This window comes from Rhinopithecus roxellana, chromosome 1 (genome assembly GCF_007565055.1).
Source record: "Rhinopithecus roxellana isolate Shanxi Qingling chromosome 1, ASM756505v1, whole genome shotgun sequence".
NCBI classification, from domain to species: Eukaryota; Metazoa; Chordata; class Mammalia; order Primates; family Cercopithecidae; genus Rhinopithecus; species Rhinopithecus roxellana.
Genome location: NC_044549.1, coordinates 180,554,452 through 180,576,720, shown reverse-complemented (window position 1 = coordinate 180,576,720; position 22,269 = coordinate 180,554,452). Strand labels below are relative to the sequence as shown.

Sequence of the window (22,269 nt, the reverse complement as noted above, 5' to 3'; positions counted from 1 at the left end):
ACAGAGTGGATGTGGGGGTGGAGGCCGGGAGGATATTTAGGAGGTGGTGGCGCTGACAGTGTGGGGGTGGAGATGGATTTGAGCAATGTCAAAGATAAAATCAATAGCACCCAGTGATTCACTGGAATTGGGGAGGAGAGGGTGGGAGGAGCCTAGAATTGCCTTAAGTGTTTTGGTCTAGATGACTGAGTACAGGGTGGTGGCATCTCCAACCAAGACAGGAAGGAGACTGCTCAGCTGGTTAAGCAGGTGGGCTCTTCACACAGTCTGAGCCTATGCTGGAATCCTGGCCCCACCACCTGCTAGCTGTGTGACCCAGGGCTAGATATTCCAATCAATCTGTGCCTCAGTTTCCATCCTGTATACTACTACTAAGGCGGATTTTATAAGATTTTTGTAACAATTACATGGGAGGTTGTCGGTAGAACTTTTAGTACCATGCCTGGCATATTGAAAATGCCCAACATATGTGAGCTATTATTATTACAACAAAGCAAAATAGATGGAGAGGCAGGTTTGGACAAGAAGATGATAAGCTTAGGTTTGGGTATACTGGGTTTGAAATCTGAGGCTCCGGTGGGGCATCAGATTGGGCAGGTGCTGGGAGTGGGTGTCTGGGGCCCTCAGACAGCTTGTGAGCTGGAGCTCTGGCTGCTGTTTGTTCCCTGGCTCCATGGCAGCTGACAGACCTCATCAGGGAAAATGTGTTGCACTGACAAAAATTTCCTTGACCTTTTGCTCAATCTTGGAGATGCACGAGATTGAGTTCTCAGATTGGAACTCAAAGGAATAGGAATCAGAGGTGTTCAAAATTGAATTTTGTGCTTTGGAACATCCAGGTACTTTGTTTTTCTCTTTGGTGGTTTTTGTTGTTGTTGTTGTTGTTTGTTTGTTTTTGGTTTTTGTTCTTTTTTTTTTTTTTTTTTTTTTTTTTTTTTTTTTTTTTTTTTTTTACTCTGGAGTGAGAGAGTTGGTCCTGGATGAGGTCTTTATTGAAAATTTGATGAAAATATGCACAATATACAATATGTGCAAATACATAATATTTGCCTATAATTTCAGAATTGAACATGAACATCTGAAGTCCATTTGTGGATACCCAGTTTAGATCCCTTCCATGTCCAATACTTGTTGGTAGCCCCTAATGCTCAAAACATTCATTGGTGTATCCAGAGACCTATGGGCAACTGGTGGTGTATTTTTTAAAGCTGGAATATTAGACTGAGAATACAGCATTGAACTTCAGGTGCTGGGAAGAGAATGAGTATACATGCTCTGGGAAAAACAAGAGATGGTACAGCTAGGAGGAAATTGGGGATGAGTTTAAATTCAAAAGGAATCTTAGACACCAGAAGTATTTATGAGGTGTTTTGCAGGTCATAAAAATGGAATGAATGTTTATTTGAAGCCTATTGGTGTCAAGGGGGTGTAGCTCAGTGGTAGAGCATTTGACTGCAGATCAAGAGGTCCCTGGTTCAAATCCAGGTACCCCCTATGGTATACTTTTGCTCCTCTTGGCAGCTTCATTAAAAGTCCTGGACTAGGGTAAGGCAAGCAAGGTGTGTAAGGCTCAAAATTTAAGCAGATGCTTACTCTCAGGTTCATGCAAGTGCCTTGGCTCATTAGTTCCCTTACAGCAGAGCTACCATCTCACATAAACTCACCCTGCCTCTAATACGCACACACAAACCCAGTCCTAAACCATGACACATACACACACACGTGTACTTTCTTACATGTGTTTTTATCTCTTTTTTCCTGTATATTTAATCTTATTAATCAGGTACTTTTTCTCTCCCTTTCTTCAAGTTTTTTATTTATTTTAGGTTTCATGGAAGAGTTTATAAATTCTGTAAATTTTAGATTTACAGAGGAATTGTTAAGATAGCAATAGAGAGGTTTTGTATACCCTCTACCTACCTTGCAACATGTTAACATGTTACATAATCATGGTATAGTTATCAAAACTATGAAATGAAATGTTTGACGTGATGGATATGCTAATTGCCCCCAATATGATCATTATACACTGGATACATTTATCAAGATATCACACTGTATCACAATTATTGTATGTCCATTAAAGGTAATAATAAAATAAAAAAAGAACCTATGAAATAAATGCTGGTCCAACACGATTTTTTACTTTTTGTCAGTATAGACTAGATGTATATATGTATGGGTTCCATGAGATATTTTGATACAGGAATGCAATGGTGCAACACTGTTAACCAAATGACAGACTATTCAGATTTCTCCAGTTTATTTTTTCTGCTACTTCTCCCCCGCCCTTCCAGGATTCAATCCAGGATACCATGTTGCATTTAGTTGCTATCGTTGTAACGTCTCAGTCTTCTTTAGACTGTGACAGTTTCTCAGTCTTTTCTTGTTTTTTTCACTTTTCTTTTAACCTTGACATTTACGAAAAATCCTGGTTAAATATTTTGCAGAATGCCCTCACTTTGGATTTGTCATGATTAGACTGGGGTTGTGAATTTTTAGAAAACCTATCACAAGGATAATGTGCCATTTTTTTCATATCACATCAGGGGTAGAAGATAAGGCCGCAACGATTTAAGGTTCTGCTACACTGGTAAAACTTTTAGGGCCGGGTGTGGTGGCTCACGCCTGTAATCCCAGCACTCTGGGAGGCCTAGGTGGGCAGATCACCTGAGGTCAGGAGTTCGAGACCAGCCTGGCCCACATGGTGAAACCCCACCTGTACTAAAAGTACAAAAATTAGCCGGGCGTGGTGGCTGGCATCTGTAATTACAGCTACTCAGGAGGCTGAGGCAAGAGAATTGCTTGAACCAGGGAGGCGGAGGTTGCAGTGAGCTGAGATCGTGCCACTGCATTCCAGCCTAGGAGACAAGAGCAAGACTCCGTCTCAAACAAAACAAAACAACAAAAAAAAACAAATAAAACTTTTAGGAGTCCAGCACCTGGGGCACATCAGCATATGCCTTCTAAAGTGAAAGATATAGCTATGCCTTACACTGCTCACCACACAGAACAAGGCCAATTGCTTGGTGGGCCACTTTGGATTTTGGTGGCAATGTATTTTGATGTGCTTCTCTGTTATATTTACCAGATAACAATAACCCATAAGACTGTCAGGTTCCAGTGGATCTTGGACCAAGAAAAGGGTCTGCAGTAAGAGTAGACTACAGTGAAATCTGGTCTTCTATTTGAGTGTTATGACTTAGTATTGAAAGTGTATGTGTTTACACGTAAGCTCATTATAGCATTATTCACAATAGCAAAGATATGGAATCAACCTAAATGCCCATCAGTGATAGACTGGATAAAGAAAATGTGGTACATATACACTGTGGAATACTATGCAGCCAGAAAAAGGAATGAGATCATGTCCTTTGCAGGGAATGGAGGGAGCTGGAAGCTGTTATCCTCTGTAAACTAACACAAGAACAGAAAACCAAACACTACATGTTCTCATTTATAAGTGGGAGCTGAACAATGAGAACACATGGACGCAGGGAAGGGAACAACACACACTGGGGCCTGTCAGGGCGAGGGGAGGAGGAAGAGCATCAGGAAAAATAGCTAATGCATACGGGGCTTAATACCCAGGTGATGGGTTGATAGGTGCAGCAAACAACCATGGCACACATTTACCTATGTAACAAACCTGCATGTCCTGCACAGGTATCCCAGAACTTAAAATAAAGTAAAATTAAGGGCTGGGCACGGTGGCTTATGCGTGTAATCCCAGCACTTTGGGAGGCCAAGGCGGGCCAATCGCTTGAGCTCAGGAGTTTGAGACCAGCCTGGCCAACATGGCGAGGCAGAAGTTGCAGTGAGCTGAGATCACGCTACTGCATTCCAGCCTGGGCGACAGAGTAAGATTCTGTCTCAAAACAAAAAAACAAAACAACAACAACAACAACAAAAAATTAAGTTAAAAAATAAAAAAGAAAGTGTATGTGTCTAGAAGCTGAGAGTAGTTTGGTGGGGTAGGTTGTGGAGATGTTGATCAAAGGATACAAAATTTCACCTAGACTGGAGGAAAAATTCAAGAGGTCTATTGTACAACCTCGTGGTTATAGTTAATAAAAATGTATTTATACTTGAAAATTGCTGAGGATATGACTGAGGTGAGTCTCAATCAATTTAGAGGTTTATTTCACCAAGGTTGAGGATGTGCCTGGGCAAAAGGAACACAAAATCACAGCGACATCTGTGATCTGTGCTGTTTTCAAAGAGTAAAGGTTTAGGGACTTTAATATTTAAAGGGGAGAGAGCAGGCAGTAGGGGAAGGAGGACAGAAAAAGGGAAGGAGAGTTGATAAGAGGCAAGTGGTTGCACTCCTCTGAGGCTTTGAGTAGGGTTCACTGAATTCACATTTTATATGTGAAAAGAGGGGATAGAGAAATAGTCAACTATTCATTCATCGCTTGCTCCATGAATATGAATTTTTACGTAAGATGAAGAAAAGATAGAGTACAGGATGCAGCCAAATATGCATTTGTCTCAGGTGAGCAGAGGGATGACTTCTAGTCCTATCTTTGTCCTGTACCTGTGAAAATACAGGACAACGTTGATTTACATTGTCAGGGTGAAATTCCCTAGAACTCTGTTTTAAGGTAAAGATCTTGGGACCCACAAGGAATTTCCTTCTGAGCAAATTGTAAGGGAGGCCTCCTAGGGTGGTATGTGAACTTCTGTCTTTGGAGCTACCTATTGAGAAACAAAATGGGAGACAGTTTTGCATGACTCAGTTCCCAAGCTTAACTTTTCCCTTTGACATAGTGAATTTGGGTCCCTGAGATTTTATTTTTCTTTCACAAGATATACAGTCAGGCATCACTTAACAGCAAGGTTAGGTTCTAAGAAATGTGTCGTTAGGTGACTTTTTCATTGTGCAAACATCGTAGCAATGTACTCACACAAACCTACTACACACATAGGCTCTATGGGATAGCCTATTGCTCCTAGGTTACAAGCCTGTACAGCATGTTACTGTACTGAACACTGTAGGCAATTATAACACAATGGTAAGTATTCGTGTATCTAAGCATATCTAAAAGATAGGAAAGACAGAGTAAAAATGCCATATAAAAGATTAAAATGCAACTGTTGTATAGGCCACTTACCATGAATGGAGCTTGCAGGACTGAAAGTTGTTCTAGGTTAAGTCACTGAGTAAGTGGTAAGTGAATATGAAGGCCCACACCATTACTGTACATTACTGTAGACTTTATAAACACTATATACTTAGGCTACAGTAAACTTTTATTTATTTATTTATTTATTTATTTATTTATTTATTTTGAGACAGAGTCTCTTTCTGTCGCCCAGGCTGGAGTGCAGTGGGGCAATCTCGGCTCACTGCAAGCTCCGCCTCCCAGGTTCATGTCATTCTCCTGCTTCAGCCTCCCGAGTAGCTGGGACTACAGGCGCTCACACCACCATGCCCGGCTAATTTTTTGTATTTTTAGTGGAGACAGGGTTTCATCTGTTAGCCAGGATGGTCTTTATCTCCTGACCTTGTGATCCACCCGCCTCAGCCTCCCAAAGTACTGGGATTACAGGCATAAGCCACCGCGTCCAGCCTGTAAACTTATTTTTAACAATTTTTTTCAATAATAAATTAACTTCAGCTACTGTAACTTTTTTACTTTGTAAACTTAAAAAAAAATTTTAAAAACATTTTGGCTCTTTTGTAATAGTACTTAGTTTAAAACACAAATACATTGTACAGATATAGAAAAATATTTTCTGTCTTTATATCCTTATCCTATAAGCTTTTAAAAATTTTTACAATTTTACAATTTTTATTTTTTTATTTTAAATAAATAGAGACTGAGTCTCACTATGTTGCCCAGGCTGGTCTTGAACTGGGCTCAAGGGATCCTTCCGCCTTGGCCTCACAAAGCGCTGGGATTACAAGTGTTAGCCACTGCACAGAGACCATTTGTTTTTTTATATTTTAAACTTTTTTGTTACTAAGGTACAAATACACACATTAGCCTAGGCCTACACAGGGTGAGGATTGTCAGTATCACTGTTTTCTACCTCTACATCTTGTCCCACTGGAAAGTCTTTAGGGGCAATAGCATGAGCTGTCATCTCCTGTGGCAACAATGCCTTCTTCTGGAATTCCTCCTGAAGGACCTGCCTAAGGCTGTTTTACAGTTAACTGTTTTTTGTTTTAAATAAGTAGGAGTATACTCTAAAGTAACAATAAAAAGCATAATATAGTTAATACATACACCAGTAACATAGTGCTTTGTCATTATCAAGTATTATGGACTGTACGTAATTGTATGTGCTATACTTTTATATAACTGGCAGCAAAGTAGGTTTGTTTATCCCAGTGTCCCCACACACATATAAGTAATACATTGTCCTACAATGGTATGACAGCTATGACTTCACTAGGCAACAAGAATTTTTCATTCCATTATAATCGTATGGGACCCCTGGCATACATGCAATCTGCTGTTGATGGAAACTTTGTTATGTGGCATGTGACTGTATAAACAAATATATTTCAAATTATTTAGAAACTATGGTAATTTATTATGAGACAAGAGTTAGGTTTCTCATATTTAAAAAGCAACTTATTTTTGTTTTTCTAAACAATTTTTTGAAAGATTCAACCTTGAATTGCAGAAGACTACCTTGTCTATGCCTGTGTTTATCAAGTAAAACACAGAATCATTTTTAAACCATTTTTTTACTTTGAAAAACAGTGTTTACTGCTCTGTCTTCCTTTCTAAAACTGTCCATGTGAATTTGTGATCTTTTCCCACTATAAAATCAAAGTACCTTTATTGTATAAAACTTTAAACATACATCAAAGGATATAGGTAGAAAGAAATACAATTTGGCTGGATCTTAATCACTGTTTTTATTTTAACTGTTGTCATTTTTATTTGTAACTGTGTTCAGGCACGTGAATGTGAGTGGGTTTTTTTGTGTGTAAATATTTAACAAAATTTGGAATACATATGCATCAGGCTTATCTTAAGCAGCATGTCAAATCTTTTTGGCCTTGACTATTTCTTTTTTTTTTTTATTTTTTTATTTTTATTTATTTATTTATTTTTTATTATACTTTAAGTTCTAGGGTACATGTGCATAACGTGCAGGTTTGTTACATATGTATACTTATGCCATGTTGGTGTGCTGCACCCATCAACTCGTCAGCACCCATCAATTCATCATTTATATCATGTATAACTCCTCAATGCAATCCCTCCCTCCTCCCCCCTCCCCTCTCCCCATGATAGGCCCCAGTGCGTGATGTACTTGGAATCAACCCAAATGTCCATCTGTGACAGACTGGATTAAGAAAATGTGGCACATATACACCATGGAATACTATGCAGCCATAAAAAAGGATGAGTTTGCGTCCTTTGTAGGGACATGGATGCAGCTGGAAACCATCATTCTCAGCAAACTATCACAAGAACAGAAAACCAAACACCGCATGTTCTCACTCATAGGTGGGAACTGAACAATGAGATCACTTGGCCTTGACTATTTCTAAGGCCTTTGGCCACCAATTCTTCCCTGGCTGCCAGTAGGTAACCAGATGTGTGGGCTCTACAAACTGCACACAGACAAAAATCCCTACTGTCCTTTACCTCTTGCCCACACTGGATGTCACTCTCCTCCCGCTCCTGGCTTCCCTCTTGCATTTGAGGTGTGTGAAGCCATGAGACCCACTTGGTGTCCCACATGCAGAATCTGGAAAGGTTGAGGAGTTAATGCACCATGAGGAAAACCTTTCACCAATGAGATACAAATATTGAGGGGTAAATTCTTCTCCTTGGGACAGACTGTCCCAGGATGCAGTACATCGTACACTCTCTTGAGAGAGAGCTTTATGAGATTAGGAAATCAGTTGCACTTGTTGTCACGTAATGGGGCCAGCTTGGAAATACAACCTTGAGCTAACTTAACCCTGTTGTTCGGCTGCGCCTTCTTTCACCTAACTCCTGCTCCCAGGGATTTCACTCTCTGAAAAATATAGCACATAAGCTTCAGCTTCAAGTTCTAGATTCTGGGGTACTCAGGTGTAGCAGACACTGTGGATGCTCTGCCAATTTTCCCCTTAGCATTTACCACAATAGTTCACACTGGCGGGATTTCAACTGCCAGTTTCTGCATCTCCTTTCCCAAGGGTTTTTCTGGCAGCCAGAGCCTATTCTGCACCCATTCATGGCAAGCTGAATGTGCCAGAGAATAAATGGCCTGTGGGAGCACACCTCCAACAATGACTGACAGAAATTGCTGTTTAAATACCCAGATTCCTTACACCCTTTGTGGGATAACTCTGAGCTGCAATACCTTCTACGGACCTGGAGTTCCTCAGTGGAATTAAGTCTGGTTTCCCACGGTATAATTTGCATAATAATGCAAGCTTGATGGGTTACTTTCCATTTTACTTTCTTTTTCTACCAGTATATTCTGGGGTCACCTCCCAAATAAAGTTGCACTTGAATTCTTGACTTGGGGTTTGGATCTATGGGAATCCAAACCAAGACACCAAGACATCAGCCTAAGATCTAAGATATAATTTTTCTTCTTCTCTCCTTCCTCTTCTTCTTCCTCTTCTTCTTCTTCTTCTTCTTCTTCTTCTTCTTCTCTCTTCTCCTCTCCTCCTCCTCCTCCTCCCCCTCCTCCTCCTCCTCCTCCTCTTCTTCTTCTTCTTCTTCTTCTTCTTCTTCTTCTTCTTCTTCTTCTTCTTCTTCTTCTTCTTCTTCTTCTTCTTCTTTTTCTTCTTCTTCTTCTTCCTCTTCTTTTTTGAGACAGCGTCTCACTTTGTCACCCAGGCTGGAGTGCAATGGCATGATCATGGCTTACTGCAGCCTTGACCTCCCCAGGCTCAGGTGATCCACTCATCTCAGCCTCTGAGTAGCTAGGACCACAGGTGTGTGCCACCATGCCCAGCTAATGTTTGTATGTTTTGTAGAGACAAGGTTTTGCCATGTTGCTTAGGCTGGTCTTGAACTCCTGGGCTCAAGTGATCTTCCTGTCTTGGCCTCCCAAAGTGCTGAGATTACAAGTGTGAGTTACCATGCTGGGCCAAAAGACACAATTTTTAAAAGAATTATAAACTGACTTTTAACATTTAATAGTATATCCTATTCATGACATTAGATATTCTGAAAATTTTCTAAAATATGTGTTTTAAATGCTACATGATATTCATCATGAATTAACAAAATTTATGAAAATAACATATTGGGTATTTCCACTGTTTCCAACTTTTTTATCCAACTGTAATTGAGCCAGCAATAAACAGAGCTAGTTGAGCTTTGTCCCATGGGTCAGAATTACAAATTAATGTGCCACAGATGGATCATTTGTACACATGATGGAAAAGAAATACTCCGTATGGAAATTTCCTTTGACTTCTATTTAATGTTTTTTGAAGGTTGTGGTGTAGAATGGGTCCTTAGAGAAAAATCAAAGGATTCTCGATTATATTCTACTTTAAAAGAAAATGAATTGCATCCAAGCTTTCATTAAACAAGTTACTATCTCTGTCTCATCTCTCTTTGAAAATAAATGACTACTAAAGCTCATTTTGTGGTACTTTGCTACCTTATGGATTGTTTTATTCTGGGGCAAATTGGACTTCTTGCTTACAAAGGACTGTACTTCTTTCATTGTAACACAATTAGGAAGTCTTTACAGTTTTATTCCAGCTCCCTGAAATGATCTGAGGTCAGCTAACCAACTTTACTGAGCTTTGCATTCTTCTTATTTGTACATTGGGGAGAATAATATTCCCTTTACTAAATAACATGTCAATAGAGTACATGGCACGTAGTAATTGCCCTGTAAGTGGTAACAATTCTTATTTTACAGTGACTTCTTTTTCAATGGTGAAAGGAGTAGCAGAGAGTGGGGTCTAAGAAATATTAAGGGGGGTGTAGGGACAGGACACACAGATGTCTAGTTAGATTCAGGGGACATGAATGGTTCTCTGCTCAAAGATACCTCCTTTACACATTCTTCCTATTGTGACAAACTTGGTCCCATACCCTTGAATGATCCCAGCCTTTCTACCCAAATCCTACTATAATCTAGCTCAGTACTTCTCAAAGTGGATCAGCAGAATCAGCATCACCTTGGAACTGGTTAGAAATACTAATTATCAGTTCCCGCTCAAGAGCTGCTAAATAGAAACTCCGGGCTTGCGCCCAGTAAGATGTGTTTTTAAAAGCTCTCCAGGTGATACTGGATGCACATTAAAGTTTGAGAAACACTGATCTATCTTGAACCTTTAACCAGACCTACCCAGTCACTCCTCACATAGCCAGCTCCTGGAGTCCTGCCTAATTCAGATTCCCCCTGCTTCTAGCTTTCCTTCTGAGCTCTTACTATTTGTTTTGTCTCATCTATGCATTGCTCTCCAGCTCTGATTTTGATAGCTTGTCTTTAGCCTCATTCTAAGATGTTGGTTCTGACATATAATGTGATTTTGACTTGCTCCTTGGTATCTGCATGCTTGCTCCAATTTATTTTGGTGCAGTTTATCTCCTGGGACTTCAATCTTTCTGAAGCTGGACCAGGAAGCCAATATTTCTACTAGGTTCCAACTCCTGCAGCAGGATTTGCCCATTACCAACCCAACTTCCAGGCTCAGTCCTGCCCCGGGCTCTGCAGCATGGGAGAAATAGAAGAACCTCTGCTTCTAGGACTCAGTCAAATGTGTAGTTCTTGCTTTGACTTTACCCCAATTTCTATCTGGAGTTCCTGCCTTTGTTCCTAGCTTAGTGCCCCATTTCTTCTGGAGCTGGAGTTCTGCCTGGCTCTTTCGTTACTCTTAGTAGCTGGAGTCTTGCTCTTTAGTCAGTGTATTAATGATGTATTTCTGCATTAAAGTTACTCCCCAAACTTACTGGCTTAAAGCAACAATAAACACTTATTATCTCACAGTTTCAGAGGATCTGACATTCAGGAACAGCTTTGCTATGTGATTGTGGCTCGGGGTCTCTCATGAGGTTACAGTCAAGCTATTGAAAGGATGAAGATATGGCTGGGGATAAGTTAATGCTGGCTATTGGCAATAAGACCCAACTCTTTGCCATCTATATGTCCCCATAGGACTGCTTGAGTGCCCTCATGACATGGCATCTAGCTTTCCCTACAGTGAGTGATCGAAGAGAGAGTAAGACATACTTTTTAGGATGTAGTCCCTGAAATCATAAACCATGATTTCTGTCACAATTTATTTGTTAGAAGCAAGTCATTATGGGTAGTCTAGACTCAAAGGGACAGAAATGAGTCCCCACCTTTTGAAGGGAGGAGTGTCAAATAATTTGCAGGCATATTTTCCAAACACCATCGTTAGACTTTGGAGAAAGCTTCCTACCAGTTATCACTCAGTTATTAAGATGCTGCACTTTGCTGGCCCATTTCTGGCAAATTCTAGAGGCTGACCTTTGTCCTTTGCCAGGTATCCTGCACTCTACACCAGATGAATAGCCCTTTTTGTCTTTTCCAGTACTTAATCCAGGTTGAATTGATATTCAAAGGACCTTATCTTATACTAATTATAAAATTCAGCCATTTATTGAGTACTTACTGTAGAGATTGACAACTGGTGCATTTGACAACTGGTCATTCCCTTATTGCCTGTTTTTAACTTGGTGAATGTGACATGTCCTAACAACAAATGCCTTGGTCAATAAGATAATACTTTGAGTTAGTAAGTTTGAGTTCTTTGTATGCTAACCAGGCTCTGGCTACCACAGAAATGTATCCAGTTAGAGCATTACACAAAGCTGCCCACCTGAGTGTCAGCAGTGGCTAAAATCCAGCTCCCACTCCGTAAGCCACAGAACTGCCTGGTTAGGGTTGCATGTGCTTAGAGGAAAGGGAACCTTTTTCTAATGAGAACTGCGAAAATAAATACAAATCTAAACTGTCGGAACTTTCAATTATTTTGAGTCTCAGAGAATTGTGATTATGGGGCCTGAGTCACATGATGGGCAGCTGTAACCCAGGCAGTTTTAACCTTTGTTTCTCCGATTATAGATTAGCCTTCTTCCTTACCTATCTTGTTTTGTAAAATGTTGTAACTAGCTACAGGGCACCGGGGCAGACCCCTTCCCTCTTACTGTTGATCTTCATTACAGATTAGCTTTCCTCTTACCTCTCATACAAACACTTCATGGTTATCACATTGTCTAAGACAAAATGCTAAGTACACTTTTTTATTTTATTGAAAAGGAAATACAAACAAGCTGTATGGAAAAGAAAACAAACTGTCACTAATTCAATTGTTGCAACTCATAAACCAGCCTTGTATAAGAAATGTAATCTTGTTAAATGTCTTTGTTTTGTTCCTATGTAAGCAAAACCCTAACTTTTAACTTCAGAGCACTGACCTCATTTCTCTGGAGTCTGTGTTTACCAGATGACCAGTACCAGCTTTTCACTTGAATAAACTCTTTAAAAATGGAGTCTGATCCTTTTGATTGTTTCAGGTTGATAACACACATGCTCCATCAATTTGCTGAGCCTTAAATCCACAGGGCTGTACCCGAGTAGGACTTTTTTTTTTCTTCTTCTAATTCTCTTATAGGTGTGAATAGGCTAACAGTGGCCTGGTTGTGTCTTTTTCCATTGCACATGAGAGAAACCCAACTCGAACTGGTTTTAGAAAAAAAGTACCTTAACTAACAAACCTAGGTTTTGTATTGGCTTTAAACATGGCTGAATCCATCTATCCAAGTCAAGTTATCAGGAATCTGTTTCTCTACTCTTGGATCTGTTTTCTCTATGTTAAGATTGTTTTCAGGAAGAGTCCCTACATGTGGTGGCAAGTTGGTCAAGTTTACTCACTGCCCTCTTGGCAATCCTAGGACAAAAGCAAGTTTTTCTTCTGGATAGTTCCAGCAAAAGTCCTGTGATTAAGTCTCACTGGCCTATTCCTGAACCAGTCATTGTAGCATTGACCATGGAATTCTCTATTCAGCTGGACCTTCAGTCTTTGCATATTTCTGGACTAGGAGAGTTGGTCCCACCTCATTCAAACCACTAAGATTGGGAGTTGGTAGTTATCTAAGGAAAGGTTGGATTTTTTTTTTTTGAGATGGAGTCTTGCTCTGTCACCCGGGCTGGAGTGCAGTGGCCGGATCTCAGCTCACTGCAAGCTCCACCTCCCGGGTTTACGCCATTCTCCTGCCTCAGCCTCCCGAGTAGCTGGGACTACAGGTGCCCGCCACCTCGCCCGGCTAGTTTTTTATATTTTTTAGTAGAAACGGGGTTTCACTGTGTTAGCCAGGATGGTCTCGATCTCCTGACCTCGTGATCCGCCCGCCTCGGCCTCCCAAAGTGCTGGGACAACAGGCTTGAGCCACCGCGCCTGGCCTTTTTTTTTTTTTTTTTTAATCAGAAGAAGAGGGACATAGATCTTGGATGGATTTAAAAAAATGTATTTTCTATACAATCACTGGATTCACACGTTGGTGTAACTAGTCATTATATAGCAGAATTGCAGAGAGGAAACTGAGTTCAGTCAGGGCTCCCAGAAGTACATTGCAGCCTGGGTTTGAAGAATGCTCATGGTATACTTTGCATATGTTATTTCTTGATATCACCAGTCTTTCCTTTAGCCTTCTTATGCTGGCTCATTTCTGAATATTTTTCTGAGGACCGGGAGCTGATATCACAGGTACTGACTCTTCTGAAGGGAGTCCAAAGAGTTTTTTTTCCTCATATGTAGGAGGTAGGTTGACCTACCTGAGAAAAGGCTAGAAGGAAGCTTAGAACTCTGGTGCTCTAAGAAATTACAGTTGGTTGTGCCACTTCTCAGAATCCAAAAGTTTGATTACAAAGCAAGTGTACTAGAGGAGTTTGAGGAGTCACTTGAGTTTACCCTGTTTCAGGCCATATGCTTTGGGATGGTTCATACTTGGATCAGGGCCCTCAACCAATCAGACAACTGCATTTCTCTTTCTTCAGTAACTGATTAGGAAACAGAGTGACAACTCAAGCACAGCCAATGCTTCTCAAAGAGACTTTATCTGATTTTTTTGGGAAAGGGATTTTTTTCTTTTGTCTGTTTACTTCCTGCAGGCCTTGAATTTGAAAGCATGCAAAGCTGGAGCTTTTGTAATCAACTGAAAACCGTAAAGGGCAGTCTGTTTTGCAGATGGAGCTGCCCGTACAGAAGATGTTACAGACGAGAGACAGACAGAAAAATTCCCAAGACCTGGTGACATGGTTTTAGCCCCTAGAGCAAGTCACTCCTGGACTTTTCAATTGTGAGACCCAGTAAATTCCTTGTTTTTCAAGTTTTCTGTGACTTGCAAACAAAAGATCTCCAGCTGATGCATCCTGACACCAAGCTGCTCCAGTAATTACCGAGGTCCAATAAGGCCCAAGTCCTATGCTTAGCACCAAAACCTAGTTTTCCTACACTCTAAACCTTAACATCAGAATTCCATTTAGTCCCTTCACCCTGCTGAGCATGTTCCTCTCTTTGTGAATCTCTGATAATAAGTTGTGCCGTCCACTACCTACAGAGGTTGAGGACTAATTAAGAAATCTTCTGTTTTCATAAAATGTTAGCAAAAGGGCTCTGTACATTAATATCTCTTACTCTTGATTCTCCTGACTTCTTTTTAACGTCCCCTTTACAAAATAAAAATTGTTTTTTAAAAAAGGACTAATTATCTAGATTCACTTCTCAAGATGTAAACAGCTAAACTAAAAATATTTCTCTCTCTGACAAGAGGTGAGAAGATTTAGGTCTTCTCACCTGGACTGGGTCTGTCTTTTCTGTTCGTTTACTTTTCTTCCTCAATCTTTCTAAATTCTTGACTTTTGGGTTTCCGGAACTGGAAAGATACTCAGTTATTCAGAAAATGCCAACACCAGTGAGCTGTCAACTTTATTTATTTGTTTTGAATCTAGGTTTGTCAACAACTGGTATCATTTTAAGAAAATATTCCATTGATTTGTGTGAGTTAAGTAGATTTAGTATGGAGGAAATTAACAAGATACAGACACCAGAAAAGAAAAGGAAAGTGAAAATATATTGGGAATGAAGAGGAGAGATAGAGAGAAGACAGGAAGCAACATGAATTGAGTCAGAAAATATACTTGGATCAACCTGTGACCATGATGTCAAATTTTGGTTGGGTAATAGAATATAGGTAGGGGTGCCAGATTTAGCAAACAAAAATACAGAATACCCAATTAAATTTAAATTTTAGAAAAAGAATACTTTAAAAATATAAGTATATCCCATTTAAATATTACATGGCAATGCTAAAAGTGAGAATATGGGGATTTTTCTTTTCTGGGGACAATGGGTTATCTTATTAGCATCCTGGGACCTATAGGTGATACAAACTGCAGTTATTAATAATATGGTAAGACCACAGGATAGTTGCATTGTAAGTTCTTGGAACATAGAGCTTCTTCCTTGTTTCAACACATGCCTTTAGCAGGATGAAGTATTCACATGTTCTTTCTTACCTCTCATTTAAGCACTATGACTACACTGTATATAGTTATTTTATATATGTATATATTTTATATATGTATTTTATACAAACATTTTATATATTGTAGAGAAAATGTATATATGTATTATATATAATTTATATAACATAATATTTATATAATATAGTACAGAAAATATATATATGTTTTATATATACATTTATATTACATATATTATATTACATATATTACATTATATCTATTACATTTATATATTATATTACATATATTATATATTATATTTATATTACATATATTATATATACTATATATGTGTATTATATATACAATGTATATATAACACATGTATTATATATACATTTTCTGTACAGTATATATTATATAAATATGCCTGAGGAGTTCGCTTTTCCTTCATGTTGTTTTGTTAGTGGCATATATGTTATATATAAAATAATTATAATTAGTTAAAATATATATAAATATATGACATATTTTATATATTTTATGTATATATATTTTTATTATGGAAAAATAGTATTTCTTTTTTGAGACAGAGCCTCACTTTATTGCCCAGGCTGGAGTTCAGTGGTGTGATCTTGGCTCACTGCAGCCTCCACTTCCCAGGTGCATCTCTAGTGTAGAGTTTTGGGTCAACAAGAATAATGCTGAGCTTAAACGACTGGACGCAGACTCTTGAAGTCAGGGGATGATGAGAAGGTGACTATAATCTATTCATTCAACAACTACCTATTGAGTACCTGCTATGTGGCAGGTGCTGTTCTAGCCGCTAGAGATGGAGAAGGTAATAACACAGAGCCATTGTCCTTATGGAATTTGTATTTTAGTGGGGTGAATAAAAAGGGGCACTCTAGGTGGGGCCCAGAAATAGAAAAGTAGAAAAAATACAGTGATGAGTCAAAATCAAATAATAACCTGTATTTTTCTCTCATAGTTCTGGAGGCCAAAAACCCCACGTCATTTCCATTAGGCTAAAGGCAAGGTGTTGGCAGGGCCACCCTCCCTCTGGAGACTCTGGGGGAGAATTCTTTTTGTGTTTTCCAGTTTCTAGAGCTTAATTCCTTGGCTCGTGGCCCCTTCCTCCATCTTTGAAGCCAGCAGCATAGTATTTTCAAATCTCTCTTTCTGCTTTCATCACATTGCCTTCTCTTTCTCCTATTGTGCCAATAAGTGAAGATCATTGGGGGCTGTGAAGACTGTAGACACAAGGTGGAAAATGATCCAGGAAGGAGGGTGGAAATACTATTGGAAAACAGTGATCATAATGTGCCACTGCTGTCACATGAAGTTGTGTGGTCATATAGCAAAAAGGGTAAACATTTATGAGAAGGTTTTCACTTGCCAGGAGTTTTACAGCCATTCCTTCTTTAAATTTCACAATAACCCTTTGAGGGACGTACTGTTTTACACATACAAAAACCTAAGGCTCAAAGTACAACTTGCCCCAAGTTGGATGGTTAATAAGTGGTAACATCAGGATTACAAGGCAAGCAGCCTGCCTCTACAGCAGAAACCTAAAGAAAGCTTTGCTAAATATGTTCTGTGGACTAGCAGTCCTGAGATCACCCAGGAACTTGTTGAAAATGCAGAGTCTCAACCTCCACCATAGACTTGCCGAATCGGAATTTGTATTTTATCAAGAGTCCTATTGATCCAAATGCACCTTAAAGTTTGGGAAACATTGCTAACCAAGCACTACATTTGAAATGCAGTGAAACTACATTTTCAGCAGCTGTGAAGCTGACTGAAATATCTTCTTTTTTTGGTCTTTACTACAACAATATTAGGGGGCCTAGTCTGATAAGTCATTTGGCTAAGCAAATGACAATTAAGAAAACAATGAACCTCCTTAATTTTATGTCTCTGGGTCTAAGGTCTAAACGACACCACAGTGTATTCTAAACAGCAGTTACTTGTCTGCTGAGAGCTAAAATACTTGCTGACTCAGTTATTTCTCATCTCTATGTGCGTCAAGATCCAGTGTGATAAATTATGGAGGAGAGCGTTATTACAACGCTCTCTCTTACATCAGATGATAGTGTTAGGCGTAATTTGGGCACTGCAATCATTGCGTAGCACGTAGAGAATCTTTCATGATTATTGTACTTAAAAAAGATGCTTATTGATAGAAGCTTGTTTTTACCCCAGGTCCTTGTTAGGCTGTTACTCCATTGCTAAACCTCAGAGTGTGTAGTTTTGGCTGAATCAAGAAATAGAATAAAAGAATAGAAGATGGCTAGTAGACTAATGTTTATTATGGACCACTTCCATTAGAATTACCTGGTGCTGGTTAAAAATGTAGATTTTGTTCAGGCGTGGTGGCTCACACCTGTTATCCCAGCACTTCGGAGGCTGAGGTGGGTGGATCACGAGGTCAGGAGTTCAAGACCAGCCTGGCCAGAACTCATCTCTAATAAAAATACAAAAATTAGCCAAGCATGGTGATGCGTGCCTGTAATCCGAGCTACTCAGCAAGGCTAAGGCAGGAAAATCGCTTGAACCTGGGAGACAGAGGTTGCAGTGAGCTGAGATCGTGCCACTGCACTCTAGCCTGGGGGACATAGCAAGACTGTTCCCCCCATCCCTGCGTAAAAAAATGTAGATCTCTGGGCCCCACCTGTAAAATTAGTTTCTAGGGGTAATACTTAGGAATTTTAACTTATAACATGCTTATCAGACAATTCTCCTATAAACTAATCTTTGAGAATTATCATTATATACCATGAGACCTAACCTTTGTTATTATATGGATTAGGAATCAGAAAAAGAGAGTAGTATAATGACTTTCAGTGCCTCACATAGAGTTACATTTCCCATTTTCTTTTATTATATACATGGATATATATATATATATATATATATCAGTCTGGTATAGATAGCTGGCTTTTTAGGAGAAACTTTTAGATCTACTAGTATCTAATAAAGGCAGGGCTAGCTGCTTGTGAGTCGCTGAATGTGGGATAGGCAAGTGAGTGCTAAAGAAACAGTAAACTTAAAACATCTCCTCTCATGTGAAATTAAGCAACCATTTGTCACCAGAAATGCCAAATCCACAGGATTTAACTAGAGTTAAGACAACTGGCTGAGTTCCTTGAAAGCTATGACATCGTGCCACAAATTGCCAGGCGGGGACAGCAGAGAGTTGCCAAATGGCCTGTCGATGCCAGGTGAACCAAGGTTATCAATAAGGAGGAGGTTAGAATTGAAGCCAGGTGAACCGAGGTTATCAATAAGGAGGAGGTTAGAACAGCAGCCAAGAGCTGGCTACCCTAGGAGTGTCTGCTGAGGACACACCTAATTTGGGCAGGTTGAAACTTAGCCTTAAATGAGGAGAGCTGAGCCTGGAGGAGAGCTGAGCCTGAAGCAGAGGCAGTTACCTACCCCCATGAGAAAAGGCAATGTCTGGGCCAGTGAGTGGAAGAGAGAAGCTGAAGTCAAGAATGCAAGCTGGCAGGTGAGGAGACGGGGTAAGCGGTGAGTGTGTCAGACTGGGATAGCTTATGGGCTGCCAGGGAGTACCAGCTTCTTCGGAGGTAGTTATCCTGATTCACAGTATTCTAAGGGGTAACTGTCCTGGTAAGATCAGGAAACAGTCGGGCTTCTGACAAAGAACCATAAATTAAAACCATAACCATATTATTTAAAAATGTAGAACCCAATCCCTTATTTGAAAAACCCTTTGGTAGCGAGATTTTCAAATTATTTTCAGAAAATGGTTTAGTATTAAAAACAAACAAGACATTATATGATTAAATACTGCAATTATGGTGCAATCAATACTTGCTCAAAAAATTTCAGTGAAAGGGGAGACCAATGAAGCTTTGAGTGGCCAAGGAGTACTTCTTTAAGGAAGTAGAATGTGATGATCCTTAATGAATGAGTATGACTTAAGCATGGAGGACACTCAGTGAGGCAAGGGAGAAAAGCTCAGTCTGTTTGCAGGTTTGTGAGGAGGTCACTCATCTGTTTCCAGAGTGCCTTGAGTATGCTATGGGTTGGGGCATAAAAACATTAGTTTGACCTTTGATAAGCTTGGTTTTGTTTCCAACAAGTTTCCAACAAGTTCTGAAGCAACAGAGTCCAGCTTCTTTAAACAACAGCAGTGTATCATTTACTTGAGGAAGTAAGTATCGATGCCACTTGCATCTGACATAGGTAGCTTCCAATTAGATAGTTTGCTAGGGAGGATATAGTGCCTGATTCCTTCAAGCTGGGGCACCATAATCTTGACTCTGCGAATAGATAAAACATGGTCAGTTCCTGTCTGGATATATAAAAGATGATAAAAGGTTTTGCTGAGAATGCTGTAATGAGAACCAGGTACAGTTAACTACGCAGTTATACAATGAGGGACACAAGTGATACATTTTCTACCCACTAATGGGCTGGTGACTATCACTGTAATTGTGGTCTAGAAATTAGTTATGACTCAGTAGGTAGACTTTCTTTGTATATCCCATCTCTCTAAATAATTGATAGCTCATGTTTGCCTTTGCTTATGCATTTGTCTAGAATATGTCCTTTTCAATTTTTTAAAATTAAATTTATTTTATTTTTATTATACTTTAAGTTCTGGGATACATGTGCAGAACGTGCAGGTTCGTTACATAGGTATATATGTGCCATGGTGGTTTGCTGCATTCATCAACCCGTCATCTACATTAGGTATTTCTCCTAATGCTATCCCTCCCCTAGCCCCCAACCCCTAACAGGCACCAGTGTGTGATGTTCCCCTCCCTCATTATTCAACTCCCACTTTTCAATTTTTTATAAAAGTTGTCATGCCCTTCCAATATGACTGTATAAAGCAGCAGTCCCCAACCTTTAAGGCATCAGGGACCAGTTTCGTGGAATACAGTTTTTCCATAGAAGGTAGGGGTGGGGATTGTTTCGGAGGCAGTAGACTCTCATAAGGAGTGTACAATCTAGATCCCTCACATGTGCAGTTCAAAATAGGGTTTGTGCTCCTGTGAGAATCTAGGGCTGTTGCTGATCTGACAGGAGCTCAGGCATTGATACTCCCTCGCTCACCACTCACTTCCTGCTGTGCTGCCTGGCTCCTAACAGGCCATGAACTGTTACTGTACCTTTAAAACAGGGGGCCCCTGTTTTAAAGCACTACCTTGTATTCAGGTTGGTGACACAGCAGCTCTTGTTTCTCCATTGTAGAATGTTTCTCAACTTTATTATTGTTATTTTTGGTCTAAGCAATTAGAAAGACTAACCTCTTTTCCATTTGTAGCAGTGGCTCTCTGTGGTAGTGATTCTTATAGAAATGGAGATAGGGTTGGGGTGAAGTAGGAAAGGACGTATTACCCATCACCAAGGGGCACATCACAGAGATTCTGAGAAATGCTCTTCTCCTCTGCTTGAGGTGCTTTTAGTTAAGGAGCATTGCTGTAACTTCAGAATTCAGGATACTGTGTTGTATGTATGTGGATAGTCATAGATGCCTTGCAGTAATTTGTGTGTCTCACTGCTGTTGGTTTGGGAAGGATGTTTTAAAGGCTTTTGGTGGATCCCTTTGGTGGGTTCAATCACTTCCCATTTGAGATCTAACATGAAGGCACATTCCTCATTGGGTAGTACCAAGGATGCCAGGATGGTTCTTGGACAACACCTCTATGTTTCTTCCTGACAACTTATTTAGAGGAAGCTCAGAGATAGTTATTTAATCATTTAATGCCCAATATTGGGATATGCCTTTAAGACATTCCTCAGTCTCTCAGGACATCCATAGAAAATTATTTGAAGAAGATTAAAAAAAAGGTTAGGGTCAGTTGTTTGAAGCTACATGAAACAAGAATAACTTAGATGAAAAGATGAACCACTTGATGGCCTCAAAATGGCAGAGAGTTATTAAAAGTAATTAACAAATGAAATCACAGGTGAACACAGCTTTAGTGAGTCCAGGCCAATAGTTTAAACAGTCCTTATAGGTTTATGCTTATTTTCTTTTGAATAAATTATCCACTCTCTTCTTGTCCTCACCCATTGTGCCTCTTCAGAGTGGTGGTGGGTGCATTAGAGGGTGCCTTATGTGACCTTGGCTTGGTGGTGGTGGGGTGACATTCTTGAACTGTGGGTTGTTTTCTGGAATCACTGTGATCTCTCTGGCAGAAGGGCTAAGCTGGGCTGCTCCTTGGCTTGGAGAACTCCAAGGACAACTAGTTCCATCAGAGGGGTGTTCCACTGATGTCTGCCATTGATGTTGTCTGCTTCTCTACTCCCATGATCTGGCTGCTCTTATTGCACCAGATTTCTCTGTTAACTTAGCCCCCGCCTTGGTTCTTGCTGTGTCATGGGTAACCATGAAGTCTGACTGGGACTTCTCCATTGTGATCACTTCTGCAAAACTTCCCAGACTGGTTTTCAAGAGCTTTGGGAAGCTTCTGGTCCTACTCATGGGAGCAGAAGGCAGCTTTGGAGAGTTAACTGAGGCCTTTTCTCTGCCTAATTGTTTCTCATCAAATTGGATTTGAGGCCAAGTGCTCACCCTGGTGCAAGGGCAGATTGAGGAATATTTTTCTTGTGTTGGCAGCCACAAGCTGAACAGATATCTTTTCCTTTTTGGAAATTCCGTCATCTCCCTTTTACTATAACTCTAATCTCTGGGACTCTAAGCCAAAGAGGTGAGACTGAGCTAGATCTTGCCTTGCTCTACCTCTTTTGTTAATTATACCATCCCTCAGGTTGAAAGTGAACAACTTTGGGCTTTCCATTTTCTCTACATTTTATATTCTTTCTGCCTAGGGCAGCAAGCCTCATGGTGAGCCATCAAATAAATAT

General features: G+C 39.9%; 1 non-coding gene across 1 annotated transcript; it reads left to right on the top strand.

Moving 5' to 3' along the window:
• The first annotated feature begins 1,422 nt into the window (after positions 1–1,422).
• On the top strand, positions 1,423–1,494 carry TRNAC-GCA. The gene has a single exon. It is a non-coding gene; the product is annotated as a tRNA-Cys (tRNA).
• Positions 1,495–22,269: the final 20,775 nt, after the last annotated feature.